The following is a 17,601-nucleotide window of genomic DNA, read 5'->3' on the forward strand; positions in this document are numbered from 1 at the left end:
GTCCTCACCAACAGGTGAGACAATCACGCCTCCTGTGCTGCCAGATGGACGGCGGGGGTAATACTTTAGGTCGAGACCGTCAGCTACCCCACCGAGAACTGAGCAGTAGTGCAAAAGCGCACGCCGTGCAACATCTTGCATGGCCGCCTCAGCTGAGTCCCGCTCAGAGATAGAATAGTGCTCTGAGCAGACCTCAGCACCCTGGAGACTGTTCTCCGGACGGCGCACCAAGCAGGTCGCCTCCCAGCGGTCCGGGTAGACCCCGCGACTATGCTGGTAGACCACACAACGATACTCGATGGACCAAGTACGCCGGTTAAGTGCCCGACGTAGCAGGGTGTCGAGCGCATCATGGAAGTGACACCTGCGAGCAGCGTCACGAGTGATGGGTCGAGCAACCCATCCTTCCGGCTCCTGGTCATCAGAAAAGTCGGTGTCGTGGCTCGAGCTGTCGTCGCCACCTCCGTCGTCTGGGTCTCCTCCAGCAGCTACTCCAGAGGCTGGGGCGCCCAGTGGTGGTGCAGGGGGCGCCTCCAGGGGAAGCACAGGGGAGCAGCTCCTCGCGGACTCTACCTCCTGTTGGAGCGAGAAAGAAGAGCCCTGCTGCTCCTGCTCCTGTCGTCGACGTTCCTGCTCCTCATGCAGGTGGTGGTGTAGCCTCTCCAAATGGCTGGACTATCCGGCCACGGGACGACGAAGCGGACGCTCAGCAAGGCGGGAGGGTAAGAAGGGGATGATGGACTTTCGTGCAGTGTGTCTAAGACGAGCCATCTACAAAAGACACCGCAAGCAAAAGAGTGAGAACAGAATTAATATGACCAGCAAATAATGAATCATAAATAAATGAAGGATTAGAATAAAACATAATTTTCAGCAAGGTATATTATATAGTAGAACATAGGTTTGGTCGGTATAACCAACTTTTGAAGGGATATCAAAGTCAAGGCAGGGACAAAGGTCTATAGAACTTAGAACGACCACTCTACTCTAGGTTAGCGGTCCTACAGTCAGCACGACTTTGATACCACTTATGTCACACCTGGTTTTAGAAGGCAAACCGAATGCGAACCATGTACGTGCCAGGATCAGTAATTCACGTACACAGCAGTTACATAACATGGACATCATCACACAGTGCTCAAAATAGTATTAAAAAGGGAAATAATAGTCGATTACATCATACGTCTGAGACGTCCATATAGTCCTTACAATAAATCAAAGTGCGAAAACGAAACGTAGATAACCGCGGCCTTCACAGGCAGCCGACTGGGGGTTGCCGCTAACCCATGCCTAGAACTCGTCATAGTCTTGGAACTCCTAGAAGTCTCCTTCCATGGCTTCATCTTCTCCAGAGCAGTGGTTGCAATGCTGACAACCTGGAGATGGGGGGGGGGGGTTTGGTGTGTAGAGCAAGGGTGAGTACACATCAACATACTCAGCAAGTATCCTGTTTGGCTGTAGTGGACTAGCTTTATGTGGGGATAAGTTAAGCAGTTGCTTTTAGTTGGTCAGATTATTATTTTACTAATAGAAAGCCAGGTTTTAGCATTAACCCAAGTTATTAGCCCGATGTACTCTTTCCAAACGGAAAGAATACCACTTACCAGTACCATAGTCATAACCAGAACCATCAATCTCATTGCCACCTGTAAACCAAAATGTCTCTGATCAAGTACCACTAATCACTGGAGCTCCCTTGGCCGCTCATAACCGCGAGCACGGCTGATATATCAGTTTTCAAACAATCTGCAGAGGTTGTGCACTTTACCCACAAGCCGTGATTCCCTTTCTGCCCGGAGAGAGCTACTCCTCATTGACCACTACCTAGGTGGTCCAGCAGGGCATCACTACGTAGCCTTTACAAAGACTCCCCGGGGCTGTAGCCACCCGTTAGGTTTCCTAAATGCACCGCACTCCTCCCCAAGGGGCGAACCAAAGCTTGGCAGAGCGAGCCGCATACACCGAGCCCCATTGACGCCACAACGGCTAAGCGAACTACACCCCGGATCCTCTAATTATTCAGCTAAGGGCATCCCATTCCACCCTCATGGTTGCACTGTTTTCCCGGGCAGTCATCCATAGAACAGGTCCTTACGGAGAGGCACTCGAGAAACCGCTCGAGCCCCCTTAAAGGCCACAAGTACAACATCATAATAAGAGAAGGGAAAACAGCGTATCATAGATAATCTCATCATGTTCATTGATTAGAGTTTGAGCAATAGCATAAAGCTAAACAATAATAATCCAACCCAAATAGGTAAACAAGGACATGGACAACAAAACTAGTCAATCCTTAGGCATAAATGTGTAAAGCGGGAGGTGAATTAAAGAATGAATAGGACAGAGATAGGTCAAGGGACACTTGCCTCCACCAACCGACTGCTGCTCAGGGGCTTCTCCTGCGAGTTCCTCGGGCTCTTCAACTGGATCGTTCTCTATGTGATTGCAAGCATACATACATCCATCCATTCAAATTAGGAAACAAACAGTACACCATACAAGAGAACAAATAAAGTAAATATGCATAGAATATCACATACGATAATGAATTTACCATGGTTAGAAAGAGGCGGGGAAAGGTCTCGCGAGGGTTAAAGCTTATGCTCGAGGCGCATTACGGGTAGGCGAATAACTAGACGTTACGCGCTCTAGTTCCAGTTGGTTCTAACAAAAGGATTAGCTACATGCACTAATGTAAACGTGACCACTTTTATTAGATTAACATTGAATGAGATAGATGATTAGCTATACAAATTAACTAACGTAACCAATTTCCAAATTGGCACTCCTATCTTATTAATATAAACATGTGATTAGCGCGCATAGGACACGGGGGGGTAGACGGGGCGTCTGGGGGTAGATGGGGGCACGACGGGTCGTGCCAAGGCACGCGCACTACGCGAGCACGCGCGCGAGGCCGCACACACGCCACGAACTAGCCGTGCGCACGTCGGGGCCGTGCGCTAGCCGAGCTCAAGGCCGCGCGCCATGGGCACGCTGGGCCGAGCTCGAGGCCACGCCGGGACCGTCACGACGCGAGCAAGGCACGGCGGGGCGAGCGGGCAAGCACGTCGGGGCAAGCGAGCACGGGCGAGCGAGGACACGACCGACCACCACGCCGGGGCGGGGACGGCGTGGCCGAGCTGGGCACGGGGGCGGGCGGCCGAGCCGGGGCAGGGCTCGCCGGGGACGGGCGCGGCGGGGGGCGGCCGAGCCGGGCACGGGACGGGGTGGGGCAGCTCGCCGGAGCAAGGCCGGGCGAGGGCGGGGCGTGGCTCGCCGGGGCGAGGCGACGTGGGGGCAGGCTCGCCGGAGGGTGGCGGGCGCGGGCGCGGCGAGGCGGGGGCGGGCTCGCCGGGCGCGGCCGGGGGCGGCCGGGGCGAGGCCGGGCGCGGCCGGGGGCAGCCGGGGCGAGGCCGGGCGCGGGCGAGCGCGGGACGAAGCCGCGGCGGCGCGGGGCGAGGCAGGGCCGGCGCGGGCGTGGCCGGGCGCGGCGAGGCGGGGCCAAGGCGGGCTCGCCGGGGGGCGGTCGAGCCGGGCGTGGGGAGGGGCGGGGCGCCGGGGCCGACGCGGCGGGGCGGAGCCGAGCGGGCGCGGCCGGGCACGGCGGGGCGGGGTTGGGGCGCGGCAGGGCGGGGCCGGCGTGGGACGGGCTCGCCGGAGCGGCCGAGCCGGGCGGCCGAGCTCGCCGGGGCCGGGCGAGCGCGCCCATGGCGCGGGGGAGGGCGCCGACGAGAGGGGGAAGGAGGAGGGAGGGGAGGGAGAAGGGGGAGGAGGGGGGAAGCCTCACCGTGGGCGGGGGAGGGCGAGGCGGCGGCGGCTAGGGTTAGGGAGAGGGAGTTGGGGGAGGGGATGACGGGCGGGACCCGCGGGAGAGGAGAGAGAGGGAATTTGGGGGGGAGGGTCGGCTGAGCCGCTTGGGCCCAAAGGGGGAAGGGGGGGCGCGTCTGGGCTGCCAGGACGGCCCACGGCGGGGGAGGGGGCGGCTGGGCTGCCGCGGGGCCCACGCAGGAAGGGGGGAAGGGGGGGGGGCGACTGGGCCAAAAGGGAGAAGGGGGGAGAGAAAAAGAAAAAGCTTTTCTTTTTCTAATTTCCATATTTTCTTATATGCCTAATTCTCCAATTCACCTGACCACAAGCAGAAGAGTGCATAATCCGGCATGATGCAACAACCAAAAATAGTTCTAGGTTTTGCTTACACAAGATGTCGAGCTAATTCTTGCTATAACTTTTGGAAAAGATCAAGGCTTAGCGAGAAGAAAAGGGAAAAGGAAAGGGTAACGCCTGAATTTGGTGAGAGAAAAGAAGAAGAAAAAAAAATCTACCCCCAAATTCAGGGCGTTACATTTACTCACAACCTCTCTCGCGCGTATACCCTTCTCTACCACTATACTACTATATCAATTATGTTTATATCACATTTTCATTCCTCATGTACTATAACAAATCGAGAGTAATTTGATTATTTGAGACACTAAATGAATTTATTTGAAAATGTGACCAATTATAAAGTTGCATAACTTTTCAAGATTTACATGTTCTATTTTGATAATTTCTACATCCGAGGTCGTTTACAAAATTTGGATTTCAAATTTGAAAACTTCACACGAACTTTTCAATAATAAGATGATTTCAAATCAAAAAATGTCAATTACAAAGTTTCGTAACATTTCAAGATCTACAACTTTTATTTTGGTGGTTTTTCCATCCGAGTTAGTTTCAAAAATTGAAATTTTAAAATTCAAACATAGTTTTGCATGACAAGATGATTTCAAATCAAAACATTTTCAACTACAAAGTTTCATAACTCTTCAATACCTACAACTTTCATGTTGGTGGTTTTTTCTTTCAAGGTCGTTTTCAAAATTCAAATTTTAATTTTTAAAATTCAGACGTAGTTTTAGTTGATAAGATGACTTCAAATAAAAAAGTTTCCAACTACAAAATTCTATAACTTCTCAAGATCTACAAAGTTTATTTTGATTGTTCGGTCATTTGTTTATCTCACATGATGATTCTAACAATATGCACAAATCTAATACATCTCTATCGTAGTTTCATAAACTACGAAAAATATATAAGTTTTATAAACAAATTTTACTTTTATTTTGTCATATGAAGAAATGTTCAAAATATAAATTGTACATCATAATGAGTTATACAAATTTGTAGTTGAAAACTTTTTCATTTGAATTAATTTACTACTTTAAAATGTGATTTTTAAATTGCCTTTGCCTAGTGTTGAAAAAAAGCACTCGGCAAATAAGCTCTTTGCCGAGTGTCACTCGACAAAGAGCTTCTTTGCCGAGTGTCGAAAAAACACTCGGCAAAATATTTGGCATTCGACAAAGAGCCAAATTCCGGTAGTAACAGGAGCACTTGGTAACAACTTGGGGAGACGACATGGTGTTGCCTTAGTTTATGCTGGTCGGCTCGGCGGAAAGCTAGAGAGGGACGGATTGTCTCCATCTAATTTATCATATAGAAAAGTCACATTGAAAAGTTGTCTTCATCAAAAGTCATACAGAAAAGTTAAAATTGTTTTCAATCAAAGGTGTGTTATATTTTTGATATAAAATTTGTCTTCATCTAAGATCATATATAAAAGTATTTAATTTAATTTTTTATGGAGACGCACACCTTAAAAGTTACGACGTGCCTATAAAAATGATTTTTAAAGACAAGATACTCAGGGGTGTTTGGTTTGAGAAATCACTCCATCCAAAATGAGGTGGTGCGTCATGTGTTTATTCCTTAATGGGGCGTTTAGTTTGAAAAATCACTCCATCCAAAATAAGGTGGTGCATCATGATTCTATTCGTCAAATTTGGTGGGATGGCTCTATTCCTCATATTAGTACTAACTAACTAATTATGAGTAATGAGGTGGTGATGGATCAACTCATTCCATTCAACAAACCAAACAAAAAAGTGAGGAGTCAGAAGATGATGAACTAGCTCATTGCTTAAACCAAACACCCTATAAATTTGGTGGGATGATCTCATTCCTCATATTAGTACTAACTAACTATTAGGAATAAGGTGGTGATGGATCAACTCATTACATTCCACAAACCAAATAAAAATGTGAGGACTGAGAAGATGATGGACTAGCTCATTCCTTAAACTAAACACCCTAAAATGATGTCCACCTCTAAAATTATTTGCAGATATTTTTAGAGACGAACATGATGTCCGCCTCTAAAACTGATTTACAGAGACAGACGTTCTAAGAGGATTGCCTCTATTAATTCAAGATTTTTCGATCCGTAAAGACTAATGTCCTAAAATGATCACCTCCGTTACAATCGATGATTTTTGGAGACCGTCTTTTTTGCTTTTTGATCCTTTTTCGAAAGATTTTCACAACTACACCATTTATAGTTTGAATTTAAGAAATCGACTTTTATCTCGGCTCCATCACTATTGGCGCCGAAATCTCATTCCCCATGCTGAGTTGGCGCTCACGTGGCAGAGGATCAGCGTCATGAGCATTGGCGTCGACCCCATTTATATACTCGGCTTTAGAAGGCCGATCTGCCTAATGCTCACTTGTGTGTGTATATATATAGTTACAGAAACTTTGGTCGGCTCCTTCCCCCACGGCCCCACCATCCCACATTTCACGTCTAGATCATGTGGCGTGCTATTTTAGGGATCTGTTTTTATGGCACTTGTAGATGTGATGCCAGGTTTTGAGCGTAAAATCATCACGTTTGAGCGTAAAATAGTGGCAGACATGGCATAAAATCCTGTTTACGTCACCACGCATGTGGGGGTCCTCTTTTTAATGGAAGGTACATTTATCACCCAGCATGTGTGCATGCAGTTTTCGGTTTTTATGGCATGTCCATAAACTATGGCAGATTCGAAAATTGTTGTGCATAGGTTCCATGCGAGAAACTGTGTGGGCGCAACCCAGATTTAAGCGTAAAAATCTCACGTTTTAGCGTAAATAATGTTAGATATAGCGTAAATGTTGATTCACTCCCAACAACAGCCCCTTCGTCCCATGCCGCCACCATAAATCAAGGGATTTGATTAAGGGAGTTGATTAGGAGATTTAATTAGTTGAGTTGATCAGGGAATTTGATTTTTATGGTAGTCACGGACACCATAAATCATGACACTTCCTTTTTCACTGTGTTCACGAAAAATATGCATGTGGTACACTGGTGGACGCACTCCTGTTCGAGCATAAAATGCTTTAGTGTTTAACGTAAAACTCCTTAGTTTTGACCGTAAATGCCAAGCCAACATGAGAAACGTTGACAACTTTGATGCATTGTATTCATGATCATAAAAATCCTAAGGTTTAAGCATAAAATAGTGTTAGATACATCGCAAATGTTGATTCAATCCCAACCAACAGCCATCACATCCATGCAACCACCATAAATCAAGGGATTTGATTAGGTGAGTTGATTATGGGATTTGATTTTTTAAAGGCAGTTACATACACCATAAATTAAGGGGTTCTCTTTTTCACTATGCATGCAAAAAATATGCATGCAGTGACATTAGTGGCGCACCTCCAAATTTGCGTAAAATCCTTTAACTTTTAACATAAAAATCCTCATGTTTGATCGTAAATATCGAGCCAATGTGAATGTTGTCGATAACTCAGATGTGTTGAATTTATGATCATAAAAATCATCAAGTTTGATCATAAAATAATGGCAGATATAGTGTAAACTTTATTACTGTAAAAAATACCAAACCAAGTGAGAGACGTCACATTTATCATCATAAAACCATCGAATAGAATGCATAAAGTAGTGCAGTCGTCGGCATAAAAAGTAATCATGGAGGCATAAACACGGATCTGGTGAGGTCATCACCGGAGGATGCCCCAAAGCCGTCGGCCCATAGGAGACCATCGCTGGAGCATGCTGGATTGGACAATGTCACGGGTCCGCCGCCGCGTCTCAAGATCGGGGAACCTTAATCATCGTGCTTCCGGATTGGGGACTCGCTGCCTCCGCGCTTCTAAATCAGGGAGCAGTCGATGCCCTGACTCCGAATTGGGGAACTGCTGTTGCGCTTCCAAATCAGGGAGTCATCGCCGACTTGCCTCCGGATCGGGGAACTGTCGTTGCCGCCACGCATGGCCCATGCTTTGCAATGGCTTGGATCGCTGATTGACTATAAAGAAATGCAGGTTAAGAGAGCATGTATGTACTTGACAATGATGTTCAGGGTGAAGTCATATCATTTTCCTTGATCACTTGATGGAGATCTGACTCCATGAGATAAAAACAACATAGATGTCTTGGAACTCCCTCCAAGGAGGGAGCATGATGTGCTTAATCTCAACTATGTTTGCGTAACAAAGCAACTGAATGAGCTTGATCTCCTGTAGTATGCATGTGGTATCCGAGACATGCTCAAACACATCGTTGATCTTTTTGGTCTAAAGTCGATGGTGCCATGAAAGAAAGGTGTTTAGCTTTCCATTAGCAAAATCCGTCTAAAGTGTGTAGTGTATTATACTTGGCGTTTATAACACTATTTTGCACTGTATATGCACTATTTGCAGATAGAAGTTTGAAATAGAAAGTGAGATAAGGAGTGAGATAGGGAGTCTGTTGGAGATAATCTTACCACCCATAGTCGCAAGGAGTAGTTAGCATTTTGGCAAGTGCAGTGAGCATGTGGAGTTAGCTTATAAGATGAGTCAGAGAAACCACAAATCCACAAGGCAATGTGATATCTTCTTTTTCAAAAAAAAAGAAATTGTATACAAAAATATTTGGAATGGTCAGTTCACTATTGCATGACATTTGTTTGTCCCCGAATACTGAATAAATAATTGAGCTACATTGCATGGCGTTGACATGTAAAGTAATTAAAAATATGACCAAGGAGAAAGAATTTGGTAGTGGAAGAAGCCAGCAAAAGAGGGCGCATTTCAGCTATCACCTCTTCTTCCTGCGCCAAGCCTCGCGGCACTGTTCATCATGGTTGCGTAATAAAATGAGATAACGTAATTGATACTTTACACAAAAAATAAAATAGAAGAATGGTTAGCAAAAATATAGCCCAACCATTGGCACCATATTGTTATATCAACGACTTCATAGACATTGATTATTGTAGTCTACAATATATAACTTATGTCATTGCTAAACTAGCATGATTTTCAGCAATAGCAGATGGATTTGTCGATTTGCTATAGCTACTCATAATGCTTCAGTTAGTTTCTCAAGTAGATATCATCATATAAATTTTGGAAGGAAGCAACGGCCAATGTGCCTCCTAATAAACAATTGTAACCACAAATTATGATGCATTCATTCATTGAGTTATATACCTTTTCTTTGCATTCGTCCTCCACTCCCACTCTGTCTTAGGTGCGAGCAAGGAGCACGAGCGTGAGCCCAGCCATACGATAATCTCGGTAGGATAGCTCACAACATCGCATCCAGGAACTCCAAGTTAGTGCTTCTATGCCTTATCATTCATTGAGTTATATACCTTTTCTTTGCATTATTATAACATCGAGATGAAATATTACAGGCCTAGTTAGAATAATAGAGAAGGGAACGTATGGAGATGGAGATGAGGGTGGAACGGGAGGCAGAGTGGGCAACTCACTTGGCGGATCAGCAGAGGATGGTAGAGATGTTCCAATACATGTAGAGCCTTGGCCGCCGCACATTGTCTTGCTCCACCACCTTCGTTGTTCCCTCCAGCTGACCCTGCTCAGTTCCATACTCTTGTGAGTGTCAAACTTTTAGTCCTACATGATATATATTCATTTGGTCTCACACATTCAATCTCTTCTGTGTGCAGAGACAATCAGTGACATCGAGCAACCCTCACGGATCGCACAACCCTTCGTTGAACCAGTCCAACCGCCCACCTCTCTGATGACCTCTTAGTGGTGATTATGAGACTTATGTTTGTCAAACCTGTGATACTTATGTTTGTGTGGGTCTGACAATACTTATGTTTCTGAAACTTGGTCTAAACTTGTGAAATTTGTGGTCGTGATACTTATGCTTTGGGTAGTACTTATGTTTGTGAAAAACTTGTGAGATTTGTGGTTTTTGTGAGATATGTGTGTTGTTCACTTGTTCTCAATTGTTGTGAATCAAGAGCAAGGCAACACATTTGTCATATATTAAAGACCTTTGTCCTCCGAAGCATTATCCCCACTTGGGTACAATGAATCTAAGACGAAGGTCGTAAGTAACAAGTTTACATTACTCACAAATATAAAAATATACTCGCAAGATATAATTTCATGCCATGTATTCATTTCATAATGAATATATGTATATCTTCAAAGATTGAATTACAATGATACCTTTGGCTTATTTGAAGGTAATGACGAGCAAGGCAATTACAATCCAGCGTGAACAGTACGCGGGTACTGTTCATCTATTTATAGGCGATCGTAAGGCTTTATGTGTTATTACATTCATGCCCTCAACAATTAAATACAGAGTTTACAAAATGTCACAAGGACAATATCGCCATTTGTACTTATTAACTTGAACAACACCTTCTCCTTACGTCGACTTCCCGTTTCACCATGACGAAGCTTGCTTTGTCGTGCTCCTCTTGTGTTTTGTCGAAGCTTTTCTGGTGACGATGCTCCTATAATACTCAGTAGTATGCTAGAAGCAAATGGTTAGTCATTTTTTTGAGGACCTTCAGAAGAGGAAGGCCCCCAACAGTAGCCCCTTGCGGTATTAGTTTGTTTCTTTGTAACAAATTCAGACTGTGAAAAGAACGGAGGCCTTTAGCCGAAGGTCCGAAAAACACCTTCCCTTCGCTAGAATAGCGAGCTGCTCTGTATTGTGGGGCCCATCGTTCAGTGGTGCTATGTGTATATATATGAGGGTTTGTGTTGAAAACATTTTTCGTGTTATCAAGCTTTGTGTTGAGTTTGTCGTTTTAGCTTTCTAGTTTTGTAATTGCGGTTGCTTTTTGGAGCTTCGACTTTTTGCTGCAATCAACACCAAGATGGTCAAAGAAAAGAAAAGTGTGGATCCTGCTTTGGCTGGTTTCTATGAAGCCATGGAAAGAACCACCGTTGAGAAAATTCCTAATGAGATGCTAGCTGGACTGTCTGGAGACTCAAGTGACAGCGAGAGTTTTGATGTTGAGAGTGACAACGATGATGCCAAAGATGAGCCATGGAGGCCAAGTCATGTTGTTGATTGAAGCAATGAAGGGCAAATTTCCATGATATATCCGTAGTGAGGGATGAGGAGAGAACATTGTTCCTCTTCCTGAGGCAGACGAAGTGGTGGTATTCAAAAGTTTTATGAAGTCTGGGCTTTGCTTTCCTTTGCATAAGATGCTAGTTGAAGTGCCAAAAAGATTCGAAATATACCTTCATCAGCTTACTCCTGAAGCTTTGATTAAAGTTGGAGTTTTCATTTGGGCGATGAGGAGCCAAGGGCTAGAGCCAGACACCGACTGCTTCTGCAATTTACACGAATTATCCTACCAGACGATAGCGGTTGGGAAGGAACAATATCATAACAACTTCGAATGTTATAGCTTCATGTACCGGTCTGATGTGAGGTGTCCTATGCCAATTTTTCGGAAAAAATGGTCGGTCTCATGGATGAAGCAATGGTTTTATGTTAAAATGATTTGAGTGAGAGGGAGGATGTGAAGGGCATGATACAACGCCCCATACGACCGCGCTTTGGCATTAGAAGACCTTCGATTGCGGATGGTAACAAAGCTCAAGCATGTCTGATGGCCTTCAACACTGTGTGCAACTACATTGACACCATATATTTGGTCCAGGAGCACATTGCTTTCAAGGTATGGCCCCTTGTTAATGATTGGGAGATGCCGAAGGAAACCGCTGCTGGTTCCTGTGAAGGTGGCCTGGTTTATCTGAAATACTCCTATCGCTATAGAAGTCAGTTTGGAGAGCCAAATGATGAATGGCTTGAAGCCGTTGAAGCGGCTAGTGATGAATTGTTGGGGGCTTATACGAAGGCAGAGGACGAAGCCATGAACACTGCCTTTGGTTTATCCTTACTACTGCTTTCCCGCACGGAAACAAGAAACGAAGAGGAAAAACGCAACTACGACCTCTTCCACCGCGTCGAAGCCGAAAAGGAATAAGGTTTTGACTCATCGGCCAAAGTTGCATTCTTTAGAGAGGGCTGTTGCACTGCCTGCTATAGAAAAGATGGAAGTTGTTGAATATGTCGAAGCTACCACCTCAGCTTTGGAGATAATTCCCGTGAAGGCTGTCGAAGCTTCCACCGCTCAGCTAGAGAAATCAGAGCCAGAAAGTTCTAGGGGCAACCAAAGCTGTAGAGTCCTACAACAATGACGGGGTTGTCAAAGATAGCAGCCCCTCCAGTGGCAACTCCTAGGAAAGGGAGAAGAATGGCCAGCATTCTAGATGATGTCCTGAAATCTTTGAAGGTGTCTACTCCTGCTTCCACTAAGGTTTCCGAGGACAAGATTGAAGAATTGGGAGAAGTTGCTGCTGCAAGCATTTCTCCTGCCTGCGCTGAAGCCGGACCTTCAAAGACTAAGCCAGTGGAGCAAGTAAAGGAAAATCTTACAGAGAAGCTAACATTGCCGATACCCGAAGCGTCTTCTCATGGCGACTTTGGATACATTGTTCACCATGCTTCAGGGAAACAATTATCAAAACAGCAAATTGCCGAAGTGCAATACTATGCAAAGGACCTAAAATATCCCCGAGGATCCTTAGTATATGGAGGAAATAACGAAGATGATTACCTTTACTGTCTGTCGGACAACAAAGAGATAGATGTTTGCCAGGAAATAATGGATAATATGGGTTATCTAAAGCTTGAACATGGTTTATCTGCAATGCCTAATGATCAACTTGCAGATAGCCTTACTTACAATAGCTTGAAGGTTTGCTTTTTTTTATTTTTTGTATTTGTTAATTTATGTTAGGAAGGTTTGTGGTAATCGATTTGTGGTGATGCTTATTATTTTATATTTGTATGTTTTTGGTTTATCAGGTTCTTATTCTTAGCAAGGCTTTCAAGGCTCAAAAAGATGCTGAAGACGAAGGCACCCAGATAGCCTTCGGAAATCTCCGTTCAGAAGTTATATCACTTCAGAATGAGGGCCTTGAGAAAGAGAAGATTCTGCTTTCTTTAGTCGAGAGGCTAAAGACTAGCAAAGATAAATTGGCTAGATTCTCTGAAGTGGAACAAAAAATTCTGAATTTCGAGAAGGAAAAAGAAGCAGATGCAAAGCGTATTGCTGATTTAGAATATGCTTTATCCAGTCAAGTGGGATTACACAGATCCAAAGTAGAAGGACTAGAGAAGAAGCTTGATGAAATTACTGAAAACTTCAACGTTGAACAAACAAAACGTGAGATATCCGATACCGAACGGTTGAGGGTTTAGAAGAATGTTAAAGAGCTTCGCCTGGCGAAGGAGGAGTGATACAACGTTGCTATGCAATGTTCAGGAAAGACATCTGGAAAGTCTCTAACCACACAGATGTTTCTACCCACAAATTTTCCATCCACTAGATATATGGCGGGTCTGGTAGAGGCGGTTATGGTAATCTCGACCTTAAACCTTTCTCCTTTTGAGTTGGTGAGTTCTACGGCACAGTGTATAACTGCCTTTGCTTTCCTTATCTAGGACATCCTGAGTATTAGGTCTATGCTGCTTTCTTCTAATACTATGGGTGTAGACCGAAATTCCCTTCCCATAATTGTCAGTGTTAATCTGTGTGTCATATAATTTGATTCAACAGGCCCTTTAGGGGTAATTACTACCAGTGGCTTTTGCATATTTTGAAGTGGTAATTCATTTGTGGTGGCATAGCGAGCAGAAATAAACTAATGCGTAGCTCAAGAATCAAATAATATGGCTGAAGGAATTGAATTAATGTAAAACATACCGATGGCGATGTCAGCTCCATCAGTAGTAGCTTCAACACTAACTTGGTTGACCCTGGCAATGTTGAATCCCTTGCCAGAGGTTGGAGTCTGTTGCTTGTTCTGAGCGGGTGTGTTGGGATTCCCCATCGGACAAGCATTTGTATAGTGCCCAACCTGACTACACTTGAAGCATGTGGGGCCTATCCTCTGTCCTGCGGGCCTCGCCGGGGCGCCAATGGGGGCAGCCTGACAAGTGTGTGGAGTCCCCTGAGGTGCATACTGAGCTGGGCACGGTCCTCCTCTAGGACGAGCTAGTGCACCCTAGGGCGGAACATAGCAAGGACGAATACTGCTGCTCCCATGCCCCTGGGTAATGGCCTTCCTCTTCATTTCTCCCAGTTGAACACGCTTGTGTTCAATAGCTAGAGCCTTGTCTAAGAGCCTCTGAAATGATGGGAAAGTGTGAGCAACCAGTGAATATTGAAGCGGTACATTGAGCCCCTCCATGAAGTGTTCTTGCTTTTTTCATCATCGGCAACTTCATTTGAAGCATACCGTGATAGCTGAATAAATTTGTACGGTATTCGCTGAATGACATATTGCCTTGCTTCATAGACAGAAACTATTTCTTCTTTATCTTCATAAGTCCAGCAGGAATGTGATAATTTCTGAACTGCGTAGTGAATTCTGCCTAGGTGATAGTATTAGCAGCATCATGTCAGTAGTGTAAGAATCCCACCAATCAGCAGCGGGTCCTGTAAGACGACCAGAAGCATAGAGCACCTTCTCTCGGTCCGAGCATTGGGCGATATTTAACATCTTCTCCACTAATTTTAACCAATCATCAGCATGTAACGGGTCTGGAGAGCTAGCGAAGGTAGGTGGCTTGTGGGTCATGAACTCCCAGTGCTTGTCTCGAGGTGGAACTGGTGGTGGTGGTGGAGGCATTGGTGCTTGTTGTTGTCGCACCATTTGCTCTTGTCTCATTTCCTCCTGCATCTCTTGCCTCTCCTGACGCATCTCTTGACGTTCCTGCCGCATCTGAGCTTGCATATCTGTCACAGTATTTGCCATTTGTTGTAGCATCTGCATCTGGGCTGCAACCACTGGATCAGTCCTAGCCAGTGGAGGATTCATCTCTGCTTGTTGTTGTAGATAAGACGAGTAATTGCGAGGCAAAATATTTTGGGGGTTTTATTAGTTAAGTAGATTAGTGTGTCACCTACTCATACTAATTACCTTATGGTGGTACATGCTAGAATGCACTGCTATACTTTTTCAATCAATCAAAGATGCAAATCAAGCATTTACCATCAGAACAAACATACAGTTACTTCAAGTAGAGAAAATAATTTTAATTTTGTCTTATGTCTCCTATCTCTTTAGAGGGTCATAAATGTTGAATTCCAAAGTGTGAAATCCTCATTGTCTTAGAATAGAAAAGGTAAGAGTAATCAGAGTTGAACAGTAGAAGGTGAGACAGGATCAAGAAAAGTATAGAAAGAATCAGAGGAAGGTAAGTAGGTAAGGGTTTTGTCCAGGTCTATATAGGTTTCGTCCTACAGTCAACATTTGCTCTGATACCATTCTGTCACACCCGAATTTAAGGGATAAAGCTGGGTGCGTCTCATATGTGCGCTAAAAAAGAACATCACATATAATGACAAAGTGTATAGAGATAAATGTCACAAGTATCATTATTACATAGCGGAAGTCTTACAGAAATAAATGATAACAATAAACTGAACTAAATGATAACGATAAACGCCACCTAGATCAACTCGTACTCCTCGTTATAGGGTGGCTCCTCTTAGACCACATGCTCTTCACCTTTGGGGGGTTTATATATCGAAAGAGTGAGCTCACAAAAGATCATAGCTCAACAAGTTGTGGGGAATAATGTGCATGAACTCACCAAAGGTGGGAGTTCATGTGAAGTGTAAGGCTGATCAACAAATAAGTTGGTCAAATTTTATTAGCAGTTACAAAATGTAAGTAAATACCAAACCAGAGTAATAAATAGATCAAATTAATAATAAACCACAATGCGATGCAAATGACAAATTGAATTTAATTCCATAAATTAATCATGTGAGTGTCCGAGCCGTTCATGACCGTGAGCACGACTGATATACCAGTTTTACACTCTATAGAGGTTGCACATCTTTACCCACAAGTCATGTTACCCATCTGCCAAGGGATCACGACTTCTCATACACCTCTACCAAGAAAGCGAGGGAGGGTAACACTACGAGGCCTTTACAAAGTTCCACTAGCTTCAGAAAACACGCTACAGTTTCTAGGAAGCTCCAATGCAGGGATCCCTCACCTGACTGCCATCGCAGCAAAATCAACCCAAGGACCTCCCTACACTGACCACTCCCCTACCGCCCTTGCCCTTTTCGGGTAAGGTAGTCATCCACTAGCTTTCCTAATTAGTCAGTAAAGGACGTCTCATACCACCATTGTGGTAGCACTGTTTTTCCGGGTGGTTCTCTATGTTCCAATTAACAATATGATCTTATCATGAACAGTAAATAACAAATTGATAATAAAAGCATGATCATGAATAGTGTGTATCTCCATACCCAAAACCACATAAAGCAATGGCAGGTACTACCCAAAAGTTCAGTGGTAAACAAGGTATAAAGATAGTCAAACTAGGGTAAGCTAGTGGGTCCTAGCAAATTAACCTATGCAGATCATAATGATTAAAAGGAACATTATTGGGTAAATAGAAGTGATCAAGAGTATAACTTGCCTTCAACGAGCTCCTGCTCAGCAGTCTCCACCTGTTGAACACCTGGGTCCTCAGTGGCTTGCTCGTCTACTCGCAACAATACAAACAGACATAATATAGCAGAAATTAACATCATACCAAATAGCAGAACAGAATGCATGATAATATTCTATGCGTCGTAACGAGATCGTAGGAACAAGAATCACTAAATTCGTAGTTACGGTTATCGAGTTATGAATTTCTGAAGTTTTTAAGTGCTTATTATAAAATAAATCAAGTGAATAATTTTAATCTATGTTTCATGGCTAAACAGAGTTACGAGGTGATTAACAATATTAATACAAAGTTATTGCAACTGGAATGGGTCAATTTGGAGTTAAAATGAATTTTCTATTATTTTAATATAAAAAACTCATTTTCTTTAATGTTTATTCCCTTTATCAGCACCCTGGACTGCGCACAGTATTATAAAGGAGTTCAGGGGGCTATCTCGCGAAATCTGCTAGACTCAGTTTAAACCCAATATCGATTGCAAGTTGATTCATTGAGAATAGAGGGGTTCTTTTATAAGTTTACTCTAGCGAGGCGTTCACATGAGATCCGCGCCTTCTGATTTATTCAAAACTCGTCGGATTAGATGCCTAAAGGGACAAAGCGGGTATGTCGCGCAGACCATCGGATCAGAGATCTACGGTTCGAATTCCAAATATCCGAAATCCATTCTCACCCATTAGATTATAGATCTGCGGTTCAGATCTAACGCGTCGAAACGGTATCTATGGCCCAATCGTGTCCATCAACCTTCAATCCAACAGTCGGTTTCTATCAGAGGTTGGCCAGACGGCAGCGATCCAGGCCGTTGATGTGGAAATCGACGGTTCCCGGTCGTCGTCCACCTCCCGTCAGATACCGGCGGTGGCGACCAAGGGAATCCCGGCGGAGGGCTCCGGCGAGAAGACTCCCCGGGTCCTAACTGACCTAGACGCATTACCACAGTG

This window comes from Zea mays, chromosome 1 (assembly GCF_902167145.1).
Source record: "Zea mays cultivar B73 chromosome 1, Zm-B73-REFERENCE-NAM-5.0, whole genome shotgun sequence".
NCBI classification, from domain to species: Eukaryota; Viridiplantae; Streptophyta; class Magnoliopsida; order Poales; family Poaceae; genus Zea; species Zea mays.